This window comes from Ceratotherium simum, chromosome 6 (assembly GCF_057802395.1).
Source record: "Ceratotherium simum simum isolate JZ-2026a chromosome 6, ASM5780239v1, whole genome shotgun sequence".
NCBI lineage: Eukaryota > Metazoa > Chordata > Mammalia > Perissodactyla > Rhinocerotidae > Ceratotherium > Ceratotherium simum.
The window spans coordinates 32,569,316-32,589,395 of NC_141905.1; the positions used below are offsets into that span (position 1 = coordinate 32,569,316).

The 20,080-nt window shown below is 39.4% G+C and overlaps 1 protein-coding gene across 6 annotated transcripts in view; it reads right to left on the minus strand.

Moving 5' to 3' along the window:
* The window catches only part of TET1 (tet methylcytosine dioxygenase 1), a 142,342-nt gene that overhangs the window by 106,326 nt on the left and 15,936 nt on the right, over positions 1-20,080 (minus strand). Inside the window, exon 1 of one of the 6 annotated variants that reach the window (XM_087432114.1) lies at positions 12-462. The exons of the other annotated variants lie outside the window; for them this stretch is intronic. The gene's annotated coding sequence lies outside the window, so the exon portion shown is untranslated. Of the gene's footprint in view, positions 1-11; positions 463-20,080 lie in introns of those variants that run through there. 6 annotated transcript variants of the gene reach the window in all.

Below are 20,080 nucleotides of genomic sequence, written 5' to 3' on the forward strand. Positions count from 1 at the left end.
TAGGGAAATACCCTTTTTTCCCCTTAAAGTCTGTCTTAATTAGCCTCTGCATTCTTCACAGCGAAGCCCACGAGGTAGCCATCTTGCTTGCTTCTGCAGAGGAAGCCTCTACAGTGGAACAGTTCTGCAAACTGCTTTTTGGTATTATTATCATGGTGTTTAAAGGCAGCCCTGGCCTGCCAGCACTGTAGACGTGCTGGGCATGCCTTTTGCAAAAACAGCCCCACAAAGAGTGCAGCCAATGGCAATGCAGAGCTTAGCAACTCCAAAGTGATCTTTTCTGCCTAGCCTTCCTAGACAAAGGATCTCCTGTGCGGCTCCGCTCTCACCACAGGACACAGGCAGCCACAAGCTGCGACATGGAGTTCGCTGCAGAGGATCTGGTCGCGCCGAAATCACAGGAGGCTTCAGGAAAAACAATGCACACAAATCCCCCAGGTCTCCGCCATCGGATCGATGGCGGAGACTCCCTGATTAGTAACCTCTTGGCGGCTCTGAGGGCAGGTCTGCGCGGGGGGAGGGGTGAGCGGCCCTGCCGCCAACGTACAGGAGATATAACGGAGCCGAGGGGGGCATTTGGGCTTGCTGAAACTCTGGAAGGTATTGTGCATTTTTACTTTATAAGGCAAGGCTAAATATTGGCGATATTGAAGGCAGGGAGGTTACGTGAGGACAGCGTAGGCTCAGCTGTTGGGCTGCGTGTCTCATTCCTCGGGAACCACACCTCTTTGCAGCAGGCGCTGTGCCCAGAAACACAGCAATTTGATTTCTGTCAATAAATGTCCAATGACAAAGGCGGATTAAAAAAATAATAAAGCCACTTAAAAGGAAAAAGACAGGATGAGGACAAGGAGAGGGGGAGGAGTTTTCAAAATACACTTGCCATTCTGAGTCGCTGGAGAGAAAAGATTTCTTTCTCTCTCTTGCTCTGGACATTTCTGGTGACCTTTATTTCCCAAAGAAATCCCTCCCCTTCCAGAGGCAGACTTATACCTTTGGGACAAAAGGGGCACCTCTGGCTCCTCTGGCTCCCAAGATCATCAACTGTCACTAAGTATCTCTCTGCAGAGCTGCCAAGCAGGTCCCCACGTGGAGCCTGCCTGCGCACCAGGCTGATGGTCAGACAGAGCCACTCACTTCCAGGGATTGGGCCCTGAGCCAGAGGTGGAACAAGCAGCCATCCACACTCACACACCTGGACTGTCCGCATGGCCAGTGGGTGGCAGGCGCTGGGAGAGCTGGGCACCATAATTGAAACTTGCCAGACCCTGGGAACCGCAGAGCTAGAGGAGTGTAGCCCCCTCCCTTCAGTCCCCTGGCCATGCAACAGTGGCAATAGAGCGAGAGCGAGGACAGCTGCTGTGAGCTGGCAGGTCTCAAGGTCACTGCCAAAAAGCAGTACAGAGGCCGGTCACAGTCCCGTCACAGCCACCTTGACAGCTGCACAGATCTTGGGAGACAGCCTCAGCTCCATCCTCACAGGGCCAGAGTTTCAGCAGCACATTTAGGGGATTGGCAGGAGGGCCTCCCTGGCTGCTCAGCCAAAGATGGGTTTTCCACTTGCAGTTGGATTCAGAACAGATTCCCACAACCAGAAATCGGGAACAGAGTGAGGGCCGGAAGGCCTGTATTTCATCACCCTTGATTCCTAGCCTGTTGGTTTGCCACAAAAGCACGCTTTCCTTGTTGGAATGGGAAGTCCAACATGCATTGTTTTCCCTCTTTAAACTACCTCTCCGTCACCCACCCACCCTCAAAATTTTTAACAAACGCAAGAAGAAGCAAAACTAGTGGATTTTGACCTAACCACATCCACCAGGGCAACTTTAAGCACACTGAGACCACACTAAGAAGCTCTCTGTGGGGAAGGAAGCAGGCATGAAACGGGTAGAAAAACGAGATAAATACAATGAAAATGAAAATGGGTGCAAGACCTTTTAACCCTACATTTCTTTTTCTTTGGAGATTTTTTTTTATTGTGGTAAAATATACATAACATAAATTCGCCATTTTAACCATTTTTAAGCGTGTAATATAGTAGCATTAAGTACATTCACAATGTTATGTACCTATCACCACTCTCCATCTCCAGAACATTTTCATCATCCCAAATAGAAACTCTGTACCCATTAAAACAATAATTCCTCATTTACCTTTCCCCAGCCCTTGCTAACTTGTATTCTACTTTCTGTCTCTATAAATTTGCCTATTCTAGGTACCTCATATAAGTGGTATCACACAATATTTGTCCTTTTGTGTTTGGCTTATTTCACTTAGCATAATGTTTTCAAGGTTCATCCATGTTGTAAGAGGTATCAGAATTTCACTCCCTTTTAAGGCTGAATAATATTTCATTGTGTGTATATACCACATTTTATTTATCCATTCTTCTGTTGATGTACATTTGGGTTGTTTCTACCTTTTAGCTATTGTGAATAATACTGCTATGAACGTGGGTATACAAGTATCTATTTGAGTTCCTGCTTTCTGTTCTTTTGAGTATATACCTAGCAGTGGAGTTGCTGGATCATATAATAATTCTGTTTAATTTTTTGAGGAACTGCCAAGCCATTTTCTACAGCGGCTATACGATTTTACTTTCCCATCAGCAACGCACACAAGGGTAGCCCTACATGTCTTAAAGGGCCTTGCATTTCAATTACAGATTATGCCTCTCCCCTTGAATACTTCAATATAATTTTTAAAAAGCATCAACATTTTCTCAGGTTGATGGCTCAGTATTTAGCAAAGTGGCCATGATATATTAAGATATAATTATATATTTTGGGCCGGACCTGTGGCTTAGCGGTTAGGTGCGCGCGCTCCGCTGCTGGCAGCCTGGGTTCGGATCCCGGGCGCGCACCGACACACCGCTTCTCCGGCCATGCTGAGGCTGCGTCCCACATACAGCAACTAGAAGGATGTGCAGCTATGACATACAACAATCTACTGGGGCTTTGGGGGGAAAAAAATAAATAATTAAAAATCTTTAAAAAGATATAATTATATATTTAAACGCCATCTATTACCTGTGTAATCCGTATGTTTGCCCAAATAAAATAAAATAAAATCAGGCTCAGAGTGTTAGGTGTACTGAATATCCACATTGGTGTGAAGCGCAGTTTTTAAAGCCCCATGGATGGGCATTTTCACTGCATGGGCTACTCACGAAGCCATACAACATTGTGCTTGGCAACCTAAGCAAACATTGAAGGTCTGTGTGCAACGTTCTGTAAAATGAGTTAATAAATAAAGCCAAAGCTCATACCAGCTAAATATGAGGGTTAATGAGAATGACCAGAGCTAACATTAACTCCAAATATCTAACTGATACTACACCATGAAGGTCTGCACTTGTCTGAATACAGAATAGATTGGTAACCTCTATTGGTTGTGACCATCTGTTCTAAATCCTATACTTAGCGATTTGACGATCTCAGCTCAGGGCTTAGGTGACAGTGAGCTTTGATGAAGAGAATAATCAGAAATTACTAGCAGAGAAATTGGAGGTCAAGAGAGCCATTCCCATTCTCTTATTATTTAGGGCAAAGTGCATACAATTAGACCTTGTTGAAAGAATGACAGATCAGAAACTAAGAAACCTTGTGTTGTGGTCCTACTTACTCAGAACTTATTTTTGTCACTGAAATCTATTTGTTTTTCCCACAAAGAATCATGATTATTAACTTGCATGAGTTGATATTTAATTTTGTAATAACTCAAGTGTATTAGGTTCTTTCAAATATTACAAAATGAGATCTCTTTTCTCTTAAAAATCACATGATTAAAACTAAAAAGGAACACTGAATAAAATTAATCTAACTACTTCATTTCATAGATAAACTGAGACCCAAGGAGGTAAAGTTATTTAGGTTACACAGCAAGTTAGAATTTGACTTGAGCCTAGTTCTAACCATCTACATTTCTCTCTCCACAACTCCTCTTTATTTTCAATACCCAACAATAGACACCTGTAAATATCCCAAAATAATCTTAAAAGAAACGTCTTCAAAACCACATGCTTCTTTTTTTAGAATAGAGGAATAGCAGCTCAGATTTCTAGAAGAATGGTACTTTAAATCAACATTACATTAGGTGTGCTTTTTAAAAAATTTATTTTGTGACCTCAGAGATAAATCTGTGAATAATTTCAAAACTCTTTCTAAGCATAAGCAATTCTGCACCCACAAGAAACTAGATGTACAAATACTGCCTAGGAGAGTCTTCTTCTAAATTAATCTCAGGAGGAATTCACTGTTTCCCAAAATTGACACCTCTGCAGCACAAAATCCTTCCAATATTAGCCACACTCTCCTCTCCCATGAAATCCTTCTACATTTCTCTTTTTACATATTGTTGGGGAGAGGGGGTGTCACAGCTTTTGCAGTGATACCTGGGAAAAGATAATCCAAGTACCATCTTTTGTCAACTTCCAATCAACAAGAATAAGAAAAGGATGGCTTGTACTTTTCACAATTCTAACAGAGATCTTAAAGTTAGTTTGGTTTTATTTCTTGTGAGACATAGGAACCTGAAAGACTAACACTGGAGATGTTCCTGGGTGACTGGGTCAGCAATAATAGTCTGGGTATAGGTGGCTGATCCCCTTGCACAGCCTTTCCCTGGCTTCCCTCCCTCCCCCACTTCCTTCCCTGAGGCTTATCTACACTAGCCCTTTTCCCCTCAAAGAGGCCAAGTCTACCTAGTATCCACCCCATTCCTTCTAACAGTCATGCTCACTGCTGGTAAAAATAACTGCTCTTCAATAGCAAGAATTAAGGAACAAATGAGCAGTGATCTTCAACAGTTGCCAAGTGACAACTGTTGACAATGAGGTGAACCATAGATAACTCCAGAGACTAATGAGGTTGAAATATCACCTCTCCCCAATTTCTCAACAATTCTTAGTACAAACTTGAAATTGACAAGCCTACTCCCTCTATTAGAGTCTAAATCCATAGTTTGGACAGAGAAATCCAATAACAGCATCTATGGGTTTCTGTCAAAAACAAAGAAATCACAGAGGATGCTCCCATTTAGAAAATTTTCCCCTTTTGTGAAGGATATATGGAAGTTTTCTTCTTATTATTGCTAGTCTGTCCTGTGTATTTCATAATCAACAATATTCTCTTTTTTTTTAAAGGAAGTTCTGTACCTTTGAGCTCCTTCTCTATGTCATTCATGCTAGAGAGCTGACTCCAGATAGTACTGTGCCCTCAGTTGTTGGATAATCTAATTGTTTCATCAAGTCTAATAGCAAAATCATAAAAATTTATCGTTTCACTGAGAAGCTCAAAGCATTTTACACGCACGAGCACGTACACACACACAACTTCTTTCTGAGCAAATTACATCTAGGTATCTCCTAAGTTGAGCAAACCTAGACTTAAAATCATTGAACAGCCTTAAAGATTCCATATCCAAAAATGTTTTCTTTAGGGCCGGCCCCGTGGCTTAGTGGTTAAGTGCATGCGCTCCGCTGCTGGCAGCCCGGGTTCGGATCCCGGGCGCGCACTGACGCACTGCTTCTCTGGCCATGCTGAGGCCGCATCCCACATACAGCAACTAGAAGGACGTGCAGCTATGACGTACAACTATCTACTGGGGCTTTGGGGGGAAAAAATAAATAAAAAAATAAAATTAATAACCAAAAAAAAAAAAAAAATGTTTTCTTTAAAATTTGTTAATTCGGGGCCGGCTCTGTGGCTTAGCGGTTAAGTGCGCGCGCTCTGCTGCTGGCGACCCAGGTTCAGATCCAGACGCGAACCAACACACCGCTTGTCCGGCCATGCTGAGGCGGCGTCCCACATACAGCAACTAGCAGGATGTGCAACTATGACATACAACTATCTACTGGGGCTCTGGGGAGAAAAAAAAAAAAAAAAAGGAGGAGGAGGATTGGCAATAGATGTTAGCCCAGGCCCGGTCTTTCTCAGCAAAAAGAGGAGGATGTTAGCTCAGGGCTGATCTTCCTCACCAAAAAAAAAAAAAAAAAAAAAAAAAAATTAAATTTGTTAATTCTTTTTTTTTTAAAATGAATTTCCCTGATTTAATAACAAAAACCCCTTAAAACAACTTAATAGTTTGGGCACCTCCAATATGCAGACGTGGTGCTGGGCCTGCCCCTCAGAACCTACCATCTCAAGAGAGACACAGACAATCATGATGCAATATAGAATGAGGATGAGCCCAGAAAGCCATGCAAGACAGAGAAGGTTTCCCAAAGGAAGTGACATTTCCACTGAAACCTAAGGACAGGTAAGTAGGAGTTGGCAAAATATAGAGGGAGAGAAGAAAGGTATGTACTCCAGATGGAAGTAACAACATGTGCAAGGACACTGGGAGCATTGTGGCTACTGAAAGTCACACTCCAGTATGGCTGTGAAGGGGCTTTGGGGAGAAATGCACATAAGTAGATATGCTTCCGCTTGGGTAATAGGGCTGGTCATTGAGCATGCATATGAAGAGATGTGACCAGCCTTTAATTCTCTACCATTCCAGTTGAAAAGTTACTTTTTTTTGTTCCATCCTTCAATTTTCCATAATTGGTCCTTTTAAAAGTCAACGACGGTGCTCCTGTTAAATTGATAATCACAAATATAAGCTATCTTTTCAAGGCAAGAACTAAGGAGAGGTGATTGGTTTGTCCTAGATCCGAAAACCTGTGTTTTTAAGCTAGAAAACACCCTTGTATAACTGTCTCCTAATCAGAGAAAACTGGTATTTTCAAAATGAGTGTATGTAAGATGTTCTGGTTGAGATGAAATCAGTTACTTAGAAAGGGGTAACTTCTTTAGTTTTTAAATTCATTTACTAGAGTCTCCAACAATCTATGGAGAAGCAAAGATTTGGCTGCCTAGGAATGTTACTCGTTCATCAGGCTAACTCTGTGCTGTCCAGATGCTTCCAATTTTTGCAGTAAGGGATGCCCTTCCTTCGTTCATTCCAGAAATAGAATAGAGAACACCAAGTATCTTAGAGGCGCTGCTTAACACCTGTGGGATCTCCGACTTAATGAATAACTCTTTTCCAAGGAGCTTAACTCAGATAGAGAGAAGAGAGGAATTATAGTTTTTCAGGGGGAACCAAAAAAACAAAAAACTTGCCATTGAGCCTGTAATATTTATAATAATAGAATGTCTAAAATTCAATTTTTTTCCCAAGTCTGTCTGATTTTCCTGATATCCAAATACTTATCCAATGGGCACATTAGCTCTGTTTAAAATAAAATAAGTAAATGGCCCTCAATTTCTTACTAGAGACATTTCTTCTAACTTGCTACCATTTCTGTGTCTGAAGGGGATCTTTTTGAGCTTTTGGAATGTAAACCCCTTTAGGAATACCTTGTGGGGTCAGGAGAAGATATACTTGCCATAACAAGAAAACAAAAAGGTTATTTTCGCCACAGTCCACCTTAGAAATCAACAGGTAAGGAGCTCAAGCTTGTAACTATGTTAACTGTGCAGATTTAAATAAAAAACTTGCCTATCTTATTAGGAATGTTTTAGCATAAAGGATTATAATGGTGTTTCATAGATACTCACTCTTAATGACTAGATAAGGAAACACAATTTTCCCCAGAATCTGTTTGATTTACCTGACTTCCAAATAATTAATCAATGGGCACAATAGTTCTTGTTGTTTAAATTAAAATAAATAATTGGTTTCTGTTGTTTTTACTAGATATTTATAAACTGTGAATTGACATTTTTCTTGCCCATAACATCAGTTCTTTCAAGCATATCATTTGAGAATATGTCAAATTGCATTCACTGATGCTGTGATTAAGTTTCTAACTTTATGAACATATACCCATATGTTTATAGGGCTACTTTTGCTAACCATCACAATTAATGTAGTGTTAGTGGGTTTGGGGGGGCGGGGAATGAAGGATCACTACACCCAACAATTCTCTTAATCACTAACTATGCATGTGATAAAAGAAAATTACTTTAGATGTTTTGAAAAGAAAGTATTTCCTCCTGGCCTGTCCACCTTGAAATATTATATTATACAATATCAAAATATTATCTTATAGGGCCTGCCCCGTGGCTTAGCAGTTAAGTGCGCGGGCTCCGCTGCTGGCGGCCCGGGTTCAGATCCCGGGCACGCACCGGCGCACCGCTTCTCTGGCCATGCTGAGGCCACGTCCCACATACATCAACTAGAAGGATGTGCAACTATGACATGCAACTATCTACTGGGGCTTTGGGGGGGGGAAATAAATAAATAAAATCTTTAAAAAAAAAACAAAAAACAAAATATTATCTTATACAAGATCAGTATATCCCTGGTGGTATCCAAATCCCAATGATGCTATTAACTATGGGACCTTGAGCAAGTCAACCTCCTGTAACTCAGTGAGGGACAATGCTGACATTAGGTTTAAATGCTGTGATGGCTATGAAAAGCATGTGGTATGACACCTGACTTCTAGGTGGTTCTATTACAGCAATGGAGAACCATGGTTGTCACTAATTAAGAAAACTATGTACAAATAAACAGTGTAAAGAGCAAGTAAAACTCATTTAATATAAAAATTGGGGATATTCAAGTACACAATATTTTGGGACATTGGAACCTCTCCCAGATAAACCTAGTATTGACAAGGTTTCTGCTGGAGTTGGGGATGCTAATTCCACCATACCACCATAATACAATCTTACATTTATTAGTTAAAAAGAATACAAAACTTTCAATTCCAGTGATAATAAAATTGATAATTTGGAACAACTCTTTTGCTGAAGACAATTAGAAAAGCTACATAAAATATAAAAACATCTGCTTAGAGACACAGTGGAGTGAAAAATTACCACAAAACGTATGGAATTACCAGATTAGGATTCAGAGGGGAATGAAGTCCAAGGAGGGTAAAAATATTTTAAGTAAAAATAAAAAATGAAAGGAAAGAGGGGCCAGCCTGGTGGCATAGTGATTAAGTTCGTGTACTCTACTTCAGGGGCCCAGGGTTCACAGGCTTGGATCCCAGGCACGGACCTACACACCACTTATCAGGCCATGCTGTGGCAGCATCCCACATACAAAATAGAGGCAGACTGGCACAGATGTTAGCTCAGGGACAACCTTCCTCAAGCAAAAAGAGGAAGATTGGCAACAGATGTTAGCTCAGGGCTGAATCTTCCTCACAAAAAAAAAAAAAAAAAAGAAAAGAAAAAAGGCAACAGTAAAAGTAAAAAAAAAATAAATAAATGGAGGGAAAGAGCTAAAAAGATGGTTAAAGAGGGGGCCAGCCCAGTAGCGTAGCGGTTAAGTTTGTGTGCTCCACTTCGGCGGCCTGGGGTTCAGAGGTTCGGATCCCGGGCATGCACCCATGAACCGCTTATCAAGCCATGCTGTGGTGGCGTCCCATATAAAGTAGAGGAAGATGGGCACAGATGTTAGCCCAGGGCCAATCTTCCTCAGCAAAAAGAGGAGGATTGGCAACAGATGTTAGCTCAGGGGTAATCTTCCTCACACACACAAAAAGATGGTTAAAGAGAAATGTAACCTTGAAATTAAAATATAGAAGCAGTTGAATTGGCAAACTCAAAGAGTTTAAATATTTGATTCATGTCAAAAAAATCACATTTTTTTGCAAAATGAACCCATAAGATTCTTACACAACATCTCTTTCAAAGTTGCACAAGTCTAAAAGATAGCAGCAATAACCTTAGCATGACTATCCTCAACCAGTCCACCTCTTGGTCCCACTCCTCTCCATCCTCTGGGTTCTTCACATATTGCTTGTTGCCCTAGCTCAGGGACATGGTGGTTAAAATGAGCAGATACCATCCAAGCCAAAGGTTCTAATCCCAGATCAACTATGTGGTCTTTGATAAATTACCTGGCTTCTCTAAGCCTCAATGTCTTATTTTATACTTTAGGGGAAGAATGTAAATTTCATAGGATTGCTGTAAGGATTAAATGAGACAATGAGCATGTCAGTGCTTAATACAGTACTGGGCACTTAGGAAGTACTCAATGCATGATAGTTGTTATTAACCCCTTCAGATACCAATGTTTACTACACCCCTGTTCCACATCTATGATCAGTATCATTCATTTCAACCAACACTTGTTTGGTGGCTACCAAACGCCAGGCACTATATAGGGAGGAAAATGAGCAGCAAGAAAAGAATTCTAGTCTCTTTAAGCCAGTGAAGTATCTTCATAGTAAAAAGTAAAGTTCACTTATAACTTTGAATGACAAAATAAAAAGAGATTAAGCACAGCAACCAAAGAAAAAAATATATAAAATAGAATTCATAAAAATTGAAAACTTTTGTGCTTCAAAGGAGATATCAAAAGAGTGAAAAGACAACTCTCAGAAAATATTTGTAAATCACATATCTGATAGGAGTCTAGTATCTAGAACATACAAACACTTGCAACTCAACAACAAAAAGACTCAATTCTAGGGACCAGCCTCGTGGCTTGGTGGTTAAGTGCGTGCGCTCCGATGCTGGTGGCCCGGGTTCGGATCCCGGGCGTGCACCGAGGCACCACTTCTCCGTCCATCCTGAGGCCGAGTCCCACATACAGCAACTAGAAGGATGTGCAGCTATGACATACAACTATCTACTGGGGCTTTGGGGGGAAAAAATAAATAAAATCTTTAAAAAAAAAAAAAAAAAAACTCAATTCTAAAATGGGCAAAGGACTTTGCTATGGCCTGAATGTTTGTGTGTTTTCGGCCCCCAAAATTCACATGTTGAAATTCTAATGCCCAATGTGATGATACAGAAGATGGGGCCTTGGGGAGGTGCTTAAGTCACGAGGGTGGAATCCTCACGAATGGAATTAGCGCCTTATAAAAGAAGCTTCAGAGAGATTCCTAGCCTCTTCTGTCATGTCAGGACAAAGTGAGAAGGTGCCAGCTATGAACCAGGAAGAGGGCCTTTGCCAGAATTCAACCATGCTGGTACCTTGATCTTGGAATTCCTAGCCTCCAGAACTGTGAGTAATAAATTTCTGTTGTTGGGCCGGCCCCGTGGCTTAGTGGTTAAGTGCGTGCGCTCCGCTGCTGGCGGCCCGGGTTCAAATCCTGGGCACGCACCGACGCACCGCTTCTCCGGCCATGCTGAGGCCGCGTCCCACATACAGCAACTAGAAGGATGTGCAGCTATGACATACAACTATCTACTGGGACTTTGGGGGAAAAATAAATAAATAAATAAAATTTAAAAAAATAATAAATTTCTGTTGTTTATAAGCTACCCAGTCTGTAGTATTTTGTTATAGCAGCCCAAACAGACTAAGGCAGACTGAAATAGACACTTCTCCAAAATATATATACAAATAGTCAATAAACACATGAAAAGATGCTTGACATTACTAATCATTAGAAAAATGTAAAGCAAACCAGCATGAGATAACACTTCACACCCACTAGGAAGGCAATAATCAGGTCAGATAATAACAAGTGTTGGTGAGGATGTGGAAAAATTAGAAGCCTCAACATTGCTGGTTGGAATCTAAAATAGTACAGCTGGTTTGGAAAAGTTTGGCAATTCCTTCAAGTTAAACAAAGAGTTACCATATGACCCAGCAATCCCACTTCTAGGAATATATCCAAAATAACTGAAAACACATGTCCACACAAAAACCCGTACACAAATGTTCATAACAGCGTTATTCATAATAGCCAAAAAGTGGAAACAACCCAAAAGTCCAACTGATGAGTGTTTATACAAAATGTGGTTTATTCATACAATGAAATATTATTCAGCCATAAAACGGAACAAAGTACTGATACATGCTACAACATGGATGAACCTTGAAAACATTATGCTAAGAGAAAGAAGCCAGATGCAAAAGACCAAATATTGCATGATTCCATTTATATGAAATGTCCAGAATAGGCAAACCCATAAAGACAAAAAGCAGAGTAGTGGTTGCCAGGAGCCGGGGGATGGAAGAATGGAGAGTGACTGCTTAATTGTACTGGGTTTCTTTTTGGGGTGATGAAAATGTTCTAGAATTAGATAGTGGTGATGGTTGCACAACGCTGTAAATATACTAAAGACCACTGAATTGTACTTTTTTTTTTTTTTGAGGAAGATTGGCCTCACACTAACATCTGTTGCCAATCTTCCTCTTTTTTTTCTTCTCCCCAAAGTCCCAGTACATAGTTGTATATTATAGTTGTAGAGTTGTAGCTCTTCTACGTGGGATGCCACCTCAGCATGGCTTGATGAGCAGTGAGTAGGTCCACACCCAGGATCAGAACCTGCGAACACTGGGCCACTGAAGCAGAGCATGCAAACTTAACCACTACGCCAGCCCCTGAATTCTACATTTTTAAAAAAGTTAATTGTATGCTACATGAATTACACCTCAATTTAAAAAAAGAAGAGATTATTTAATTCTCCTTTACCATAATGGAAAGAGTGCCTCTACTACTTGCTAGCCATAGAGAATTAAATGCACTTTTTAAAGTGGGTTTCTATTTCCTAGTCTGCAAAATGAGTGTCCTAACACTTACACTTCATGGGTCACTGTCAGGATCAAATTTGGTAACATTAAGCCTTTTAGCACAGTGTCTGGCCCATAGCAGACCCTCAACAAATGCTAATTACTTTTCTTCCTTTCCTTTACCAGCTTTCTGTGTTTCAATTCAAAGAAGTTTAAATTTTGTTAAAATTTTATATACTAATTAGCAATTAGCACATTTGGTTGGTTCTTTAAAAAGAGAAAAGTTGGAGCTGGCCTGGTGGCATAGTGGTTAAGTTTGCATGCTCTGCTTTGGTGGCCCAGAGTTGGTAGGTTTGGATCCCAGACGTGGACCTAAGCACTGCTTATCAAACCATGCTGTGGTGGCTTCATACATATAAAGTAGAGGAAGATGGGCATGGATGTCAGCCTAGGGCCAATCTTCCTCAGCAAAAAGAGGAGGATTAGCAACAGATGTTAGCTCAGAGCTAATCTTCCTCACCAAAAAATAAAAAAAAACAAAAGAGAGAGAGAAAAGTTAAACACCGTTTTGTTTTGTTTTCCTTGTTTTATTGATTTTTGTTTTAATATCTCATAGTGCACTAGAAGGGTCTCTAGAAAATGGAATTAGGTGAATAAAGAAGGCAATTTAATTTCTATGTTGCCTAGTAGAAAAATCTCCCTGCAATTCTGTATTAACTCCTAAACAAGTTTCTTACTCCTGCAAGGGTAGAAGAAACTAACACACACACACTTTTCTCTCTAAATCTAAACTACGTCTACTCCATCCAAAATTCCATGGCTTGGATCAACTGCAGGCTTCCACTGTCTTGTCCTCCCACTTCCTCCTGCCTTGATCCTACTTTTGCTCTTTAACAGAAAAACTCACCACAAAATGGTGTTGCATAGGAAATATGATATGAAAATAAGGTGCAGAGTGTAAATGTCTAGAATACAGCAGAAACACCAAAACCCTCTCATTATACAAGGACAAGAAAATAACTGTGGCCTTGTCGTTTCACTGGAAACCACAACTATAGGTCTCTATCACATGGGAACAGTGAAACCAATTCATTCATAATGCATCTTAATCCTCCAGCAGGAGAAATGCTTTTGCATTTTTTGAAATGGTGTGGACTGGCTACTTCTGAGGTCTTCAGTTACTTTCTTCTAAATAACCTGAGTCAAGTGGCAAGAGGGAAACAATGAAAAGTAATAAAATGAAGACAAAACCTCATCAAGGATATAACAATAACCACCACATTTAGGCACTCACTATGTAGCAGGCAGCCTGCTAGATCCTTTATAGGTATCCCTTCTGCTCTTCATGGCATCCCTGCCTCACAGGTCTGACAATCACAATGTTACAAACAGATCCATTCTCACACTGATGACCACATGGGGGGAATATTGAAACACTTAGTATAACTTTTTCTTCCTAATTATAGAAACAGTTGTCTATTTCATTCCTTCAAAGTCTTATTAGAGTGGTTTGATTCTCTTACTTGTTTTTCTTTTGGGGAGTGGGAGACCTGACTTACACATCTGTGAAATCTAATAAAAGCTATGAACTATCTCTCCAGAAAAATGCATACAAAAAGAATACGTTGCATATAATTTTGAGGGGATAGAATCAACAGAGCACTGAAGCCCATCAAAATTAAAACCTCTGATGCAGAAGTTCTATTTTTATGATTTCTGAAACATCATATGGAAGACGAATGTTGGAATCATTTAAACTAAGATCAAATTAGTCTAAGGAATTTCTTGTGTAGCAACCAAAAAACATGTGGAAAGTTTAGCAAGACTAAATAGTAATTTTTAAATTCTGTTTTTTTCCATAAAGCTAAAAATACACCAATTACCTTATCTGATCTGGCTAGTGTCCAGTCATTAGTTAGGAGATATGCTGAAATGATGGCTCAATCAATTACCATGTTTGAGAGGGCAATAAAACATGTTTACCAAAAAGAATGTAATAGAAACTTCAGTTTCTCATTTTGGGAGAAGGAACTAGATCTGCCCTTCCAAAAAATACCTGCACCACAAACTTCAGGTTTCCAAAAGTGGTAAAGATTTAGAAATCATTAGGCAATAACTCATTAGAAAAATACTAAATATTTTGGTTATGCAAATACTTTTAGCTTGAAATAAAGGACTAATGATGCTAGTGTCAAGGAAATAATCTGAAATGGGAACGAAGATTTGTAAAGAAGAGTTCACTATCATGTGAAAAACTGTAAGAAGCAACGAAAAATAGTTTAGTGGGTTATGGTCATTTACCCAAAGAATATTATGAATATATTTTTTAAATCTTTACAAAATTTTAAAAGGGAAAATGCTGATGATATACTGAGTGAAAAAAAGAGAAGAAAAAAATATACCCCACTTGACTTTAACTATGTTATTTTTCAAATACAGAAAAAATATTGGAAGCAAATATGCCAATTTTGCTCGTGGTTGCCTCTAGGTAGGATTACAGTTTATTTTTTTCCTGCTTCTAAACTTTCTAGGCCGGCCCCGTGGCTTAGCGGTTAAGTGCGTGCGCTCTGATGCTGGCGGCCCAGGTTCGGATCCCGGGAGCGCCCCGAGGCACCACTTCTCCGTCCAACGCGAGGCCGAGTCCCACGTACAGCAACTAGAAGGATGTGAACCTATGACGTACAACTATCTACTGGGGCTTTGGGGGGAAAAAACTGAATAAATAAAATCTTTAAAAAAAAATAATAAATAAAAAAATAAACTTTCTAAATGCAAATTACATTACTTTGATGTAGTATGTTTTATTACTTTTTAAAGTAACACAAGCTCATTATTTAAATATTCAAACCACATAGAAAAATTTAAGCAAAAAGTTAAAGTTACATATTTTCTAATATACCCCTCCTCCATTCAAAAACTCCAACCCTCATAGGTAAGCACTTCCAAAAATTTGGTTTGGTAGGTATCCTTCTAGAATTGTTTTTCTAAATTCCATTTACAACTAGAAAAATACATGACTTGGAGCTTTCATGCTCCTTTTCCCTTTAGAATTTTGAGTTGTCCTAACTTTGCATCTTGGTATAACTCACGATCACAAATGCATATGGCAGTAATTTAAACAACATAGGCAGCAGCTTTTTGACATATTTTTAAAGAACTATGCACTTTCCTAAAAACCTTTTTCTCAAGTCTTCTACTTGATTTTTGTTATACATATCCCATGATCCTAATATCTTTGGTACTTGAAAATGACATGTATAGAATAAATCCCAAAATGTTTTGGGGTTCTAGTTGCTAAGATAATATATTAAGTACATATGGATATAATAAATGGTTTATAGTTCACTTTTTAAAAAGACATTGAGGGCCGGCCCCGTGGCTTGGTGGTTAAGTGCGCGCGCTCCGATGCTGGTGGCCCGGGTTCGGATCCCGGGCGCGCACCGAGGCACCACTTCTCCGTCCATCCTGAGGCCGAATCCCACATACAGCAACTAGAAGGATGTGCAGCTGTGACATACAACTATCTACTGGGGCTTTGGGGGGAAAAAATAAATAAAATCTTTAAAATAAATAAATAAATAAAAATAAAAAAAAATAAAAAGACATTGATATGTGAGAAATATAGGCTGAATCTTACATTTTTTAAATATTTCATTCATTCATTCACTCATTGAATCATTTGTTCAGCAAACATTTGTTGAGCATCAATTACATGCTAGCACCTACTAAATCCTGGGCTTGGGCTTTAGAAGTAATTTAAACGTCTCACTTCTAATCACTGCTCTCTCTGCAGAACATCACGCCCTTCTTTTAAAAACAGTGACTCAGTATTAATGGGGCATAATTAAATCAGAAAAGAGCGAGATTTCTCTTTTGTTGCTTTCACAGTAGACTTGAAGAGCCGATGATAATTAGTCAAGACTTTCTGGATACTCACGCCTTGAGCACTGAGTCTCATTATCAAGGTAATGACCTGAATTGCTTAGATTAGTTTGATTTATTTGCTAGTTGTATCTTTTTTTTTTTAATTTTTTTAATTTATTTATTTTTCCCCCAAAGCCCCAGTAGATAGTTGTATGTCATAGCTGCACATTCTTCTAGTTGCTGTATGTGGGACGCGGCCTCAGCATGACCGGAGAAGCGGTGCATCGGTGCGCGCCCGGGATCCGAACCCCGGCCGCCAACAGCGGAGCGTGCGCACTTAACCGCTAAGCCACGGGGCTGGCCCCGTGCTAGTTGTATCTTATTTTAGTATGATAATAATACAAAAAGATAGGATCCCGCCTTCTCTCCTTCCAATAACACTTGTGCCACATCCATCATTAAGTGCCACAAAAACTGGCTACGTTATAAGGAGAATGACTTTTGCAGCTTTGAAACCATCGACCCTTGAAATAATACTCTGAAATAAAAAACCAAGAGGTTCACCAACAAAAAGAGATGTGGAGTTAAGCTCCATAGCAAAATAAACGTTTTCCATACGGCAGTGCTCACTGTTATATAATGGTATAACTTGGGGGGCCGGCCTGGTGGCGCAGCAGTTAAGTTCGTGCATTCTGCTTTGGCGGCCCAGGATTCGTCAGTTCAGATCCTGGTCGTGGACCTACTCACCACTCATCAAGCCATGCTGAGGCAGCGTCCCACATACAGGAACTAGAAGGACCTGCAACTAGGATATACAACTATGTACTGGGGTCTTTGGGGAGAAAAAAAAGAGGAAGGTTGGCAACCACGTTAGCTCACGGCCAATCTTCCTCAAAAAAAATTTAACTAATTAATTAATTAAAAAAAATAGTATAACTTGGATTATGCCGACACTAGATAAAGGTGTTAGCCAGTTTCACACATTTTTCTTCCTGGATATACACAAAATGGCAAGGTAAGATTTGAACCATAATGACAGGAGTCCAGAAATTAACACCCACGGGTCAGAATTAATCAAGATCAGCATGGTTTTGTTGACATACTTGGAGTTTACACATGCAAGGATCCTAGATGCCAAAGGTTTTTTTTCCTATGGTCAGCTCTGTGGTGAGGTATGCTACTGAAGTCTCAGTAGTGATCCAAAGAGATTCCTTTAAGGCATATTTAAGGACACATAACATCTGCCCTCAATTGAAGGAGTTGGTAGCAAAAATTTGTTCCATATGTCATATACAACATATGCCAAAATGAGATCTGGCTGTTTGAAAACACTAAGAAAAGCAGTGGCCAGGAGAGGCTTGTCCCATCCCTACTCCCACTGAAATGGGTAAAATAAAACCAGTATGTCAACCAATTCTGAAATGACATCTCTGGAACTAGACAGTTATCACACTATCCCTAAGACAGTGGACAGCGGTTCAACAATTTGTATCAGATATGACGACTTAACTTTCAGTTCTCAAGCACAACCTATGTATTACTTTTTTTCCAGGTGGAATTTGCATTAGCTAAAAAGATAGCATGGTAACAAGCAGCACACTTTACTGTGATATCTATACACTGCTAATTAATCTAACAAAGCGCATAATAACCCTTTGATATTTTGGGAAACAAATCAACATTAACTACAGTAAATACAAGAGAGATGATTTCACTTTGGCAACCAACTCACAAACTGCTCATTTAGTCATTCAATTAATGTTAATTAAATGTGTGATACTATACCAAAATCATCAAGCTAGAGATGTATAATTCAATACCCTGCCCTCAAAAGCATATCTACAAACAACTGTGTTTTGTTTTGTTTTGTTTTGTTATTATACACACTAAAAATTATTTGTGAGGCAGCCTTGACAGCCTAGAGATTCAAGTTTGCACCCTCTGCTTCGGCGGCCCAGGTTTGGGTTCCCCGGGGGTGGAACCACACCACTCATCTATCAGTAGCCATGCTGTGGCAGTGGCTCACATAGAGGAACCAGAAGAACTTACAACTATACACAACTATGTACTGGAGCTTTGACGGGTGGGGAAGGAAGATTGGCAACAGTTGTTAGCTTAGGGCCTATCTTCCCCTGCAACAACCACAAAAAACATAAAAATTATTTGTGCAATTGTAGCCTGGCCAAAGCACCTACTTTCTCTGTGTGTAAAAAGCTCCCCTTCGCTTTTTTTTTTTTACTTCTACCACTATTCAATAAATAGAGTAATGCATAAGTCTCCAAATGCTAAATTACAAATAACATGAGGAATACCTAGCCAAGAACAAATTCCTAGATGAAAATGAGTTATAAAGTTAGCAATTGTAATTATCTGTCTTTATGAATATGGAACTTTATGAATATTAGTTCAGTAAACTGAACTAAGCTTGGCAGAAAAATAACGTTTTATCTCTTGGCCAAAAGATATCTCTGGGAAGACTCTCTAACCACCTTGTTGTACAATTAAAAGAAATTATATCTTATTGTGGAAGACAAAAATGTAATTTATGACCAAAAAAAGTAAGTCAAAAATTGTTTTTACTTCTCCCAGAGATCAGAACTTAACAGTTTGAGAAATGGCATATGCTGGGGGCTAAGCATTTTTTAATAGTATATTTTTGAGAAAAATAATTGTAATATTTCTGTTTTTAAAATGTACATTTGGGGCCGGCCCTGTGGCTTGGTGGTTAAGTGCGCGCGCTGCGATGCTGGTGGCCCGGGTTCGGATCCCGGGTGCGCATCGAGGCACCACTTCTCCGTTCATCCTGAGGCCGAGTCCCACATACAGCAACTAGAAGGATATGCAGCTACGACATACAACTATCCACTGGGGCTTTGGGGGGAAAAAAATAAAATAAATAAAATCTTAAAAAAAAAAAAAAAAAATGTACATTTGGGGCCGGCCCCATGGCTTAGCGGTTAAGTGCGTGCGCTCCGCTGCTGGCGGCGGGGGTTCAGATCCTGGGCGCGCACCGATGCACTGCTTCTCCGACCATGCTGAGGCTGCGTCCCACATACAGCAACTAGAAAGATGTGCAGCTATGACATACAACTATCTACTGGGGCTTTGGGGGAAAAATAAATAAATAAAATTTTTTAAAAAATGTACATTTGTTTCATATAAGCACTAACAAAAACAACCAAATCTTAACATTTTAAAACTGTAAATGCATTTTTTCTTTCTCACTCCAACTCTACTTAAGTAATAAGTAAAATAATTCTAATGTGATGAACAAATATGAAATATATTTGTTTACCAATATTCTTAGGTATCAAAGTAAATGGTCTTCAATCATTGATGATAGCATCAAATAAACATTAAAAAACTTTTGTTATCAAAAATTATCAAATACTTGGGAATAAAACTAATGAAATAACTCTATATTGAAAACTACAAAACACTATTGAAAGAAATTAAATAAGACACATAAATAAAAATATACCATGGTCATGAACTGGAAGGTTCAATATTATAAAAATGTCAGTCTCTCCAAATTGATGTATAGATTCAACATAATTGCAATAAAAATCTCAGCAGAGTTTTCTGGTGGAAATTTATAAGCCAATTCAAAATTGTTAATGAAAATGCAAAGAACCAAAAAAAAAAAAAAAAAAAATAGCCCAAATCAATACTGAAGAACAAAGCTGAATGACTTATACTATCAGTTAGCAAGACCAGTAATAAAGCCTAGTAATGATGACAGTTTAGACACAAAGATAGACAAAAAGGCCAATGAAAAAGAGTCTAGAAACAGATCCAGAAC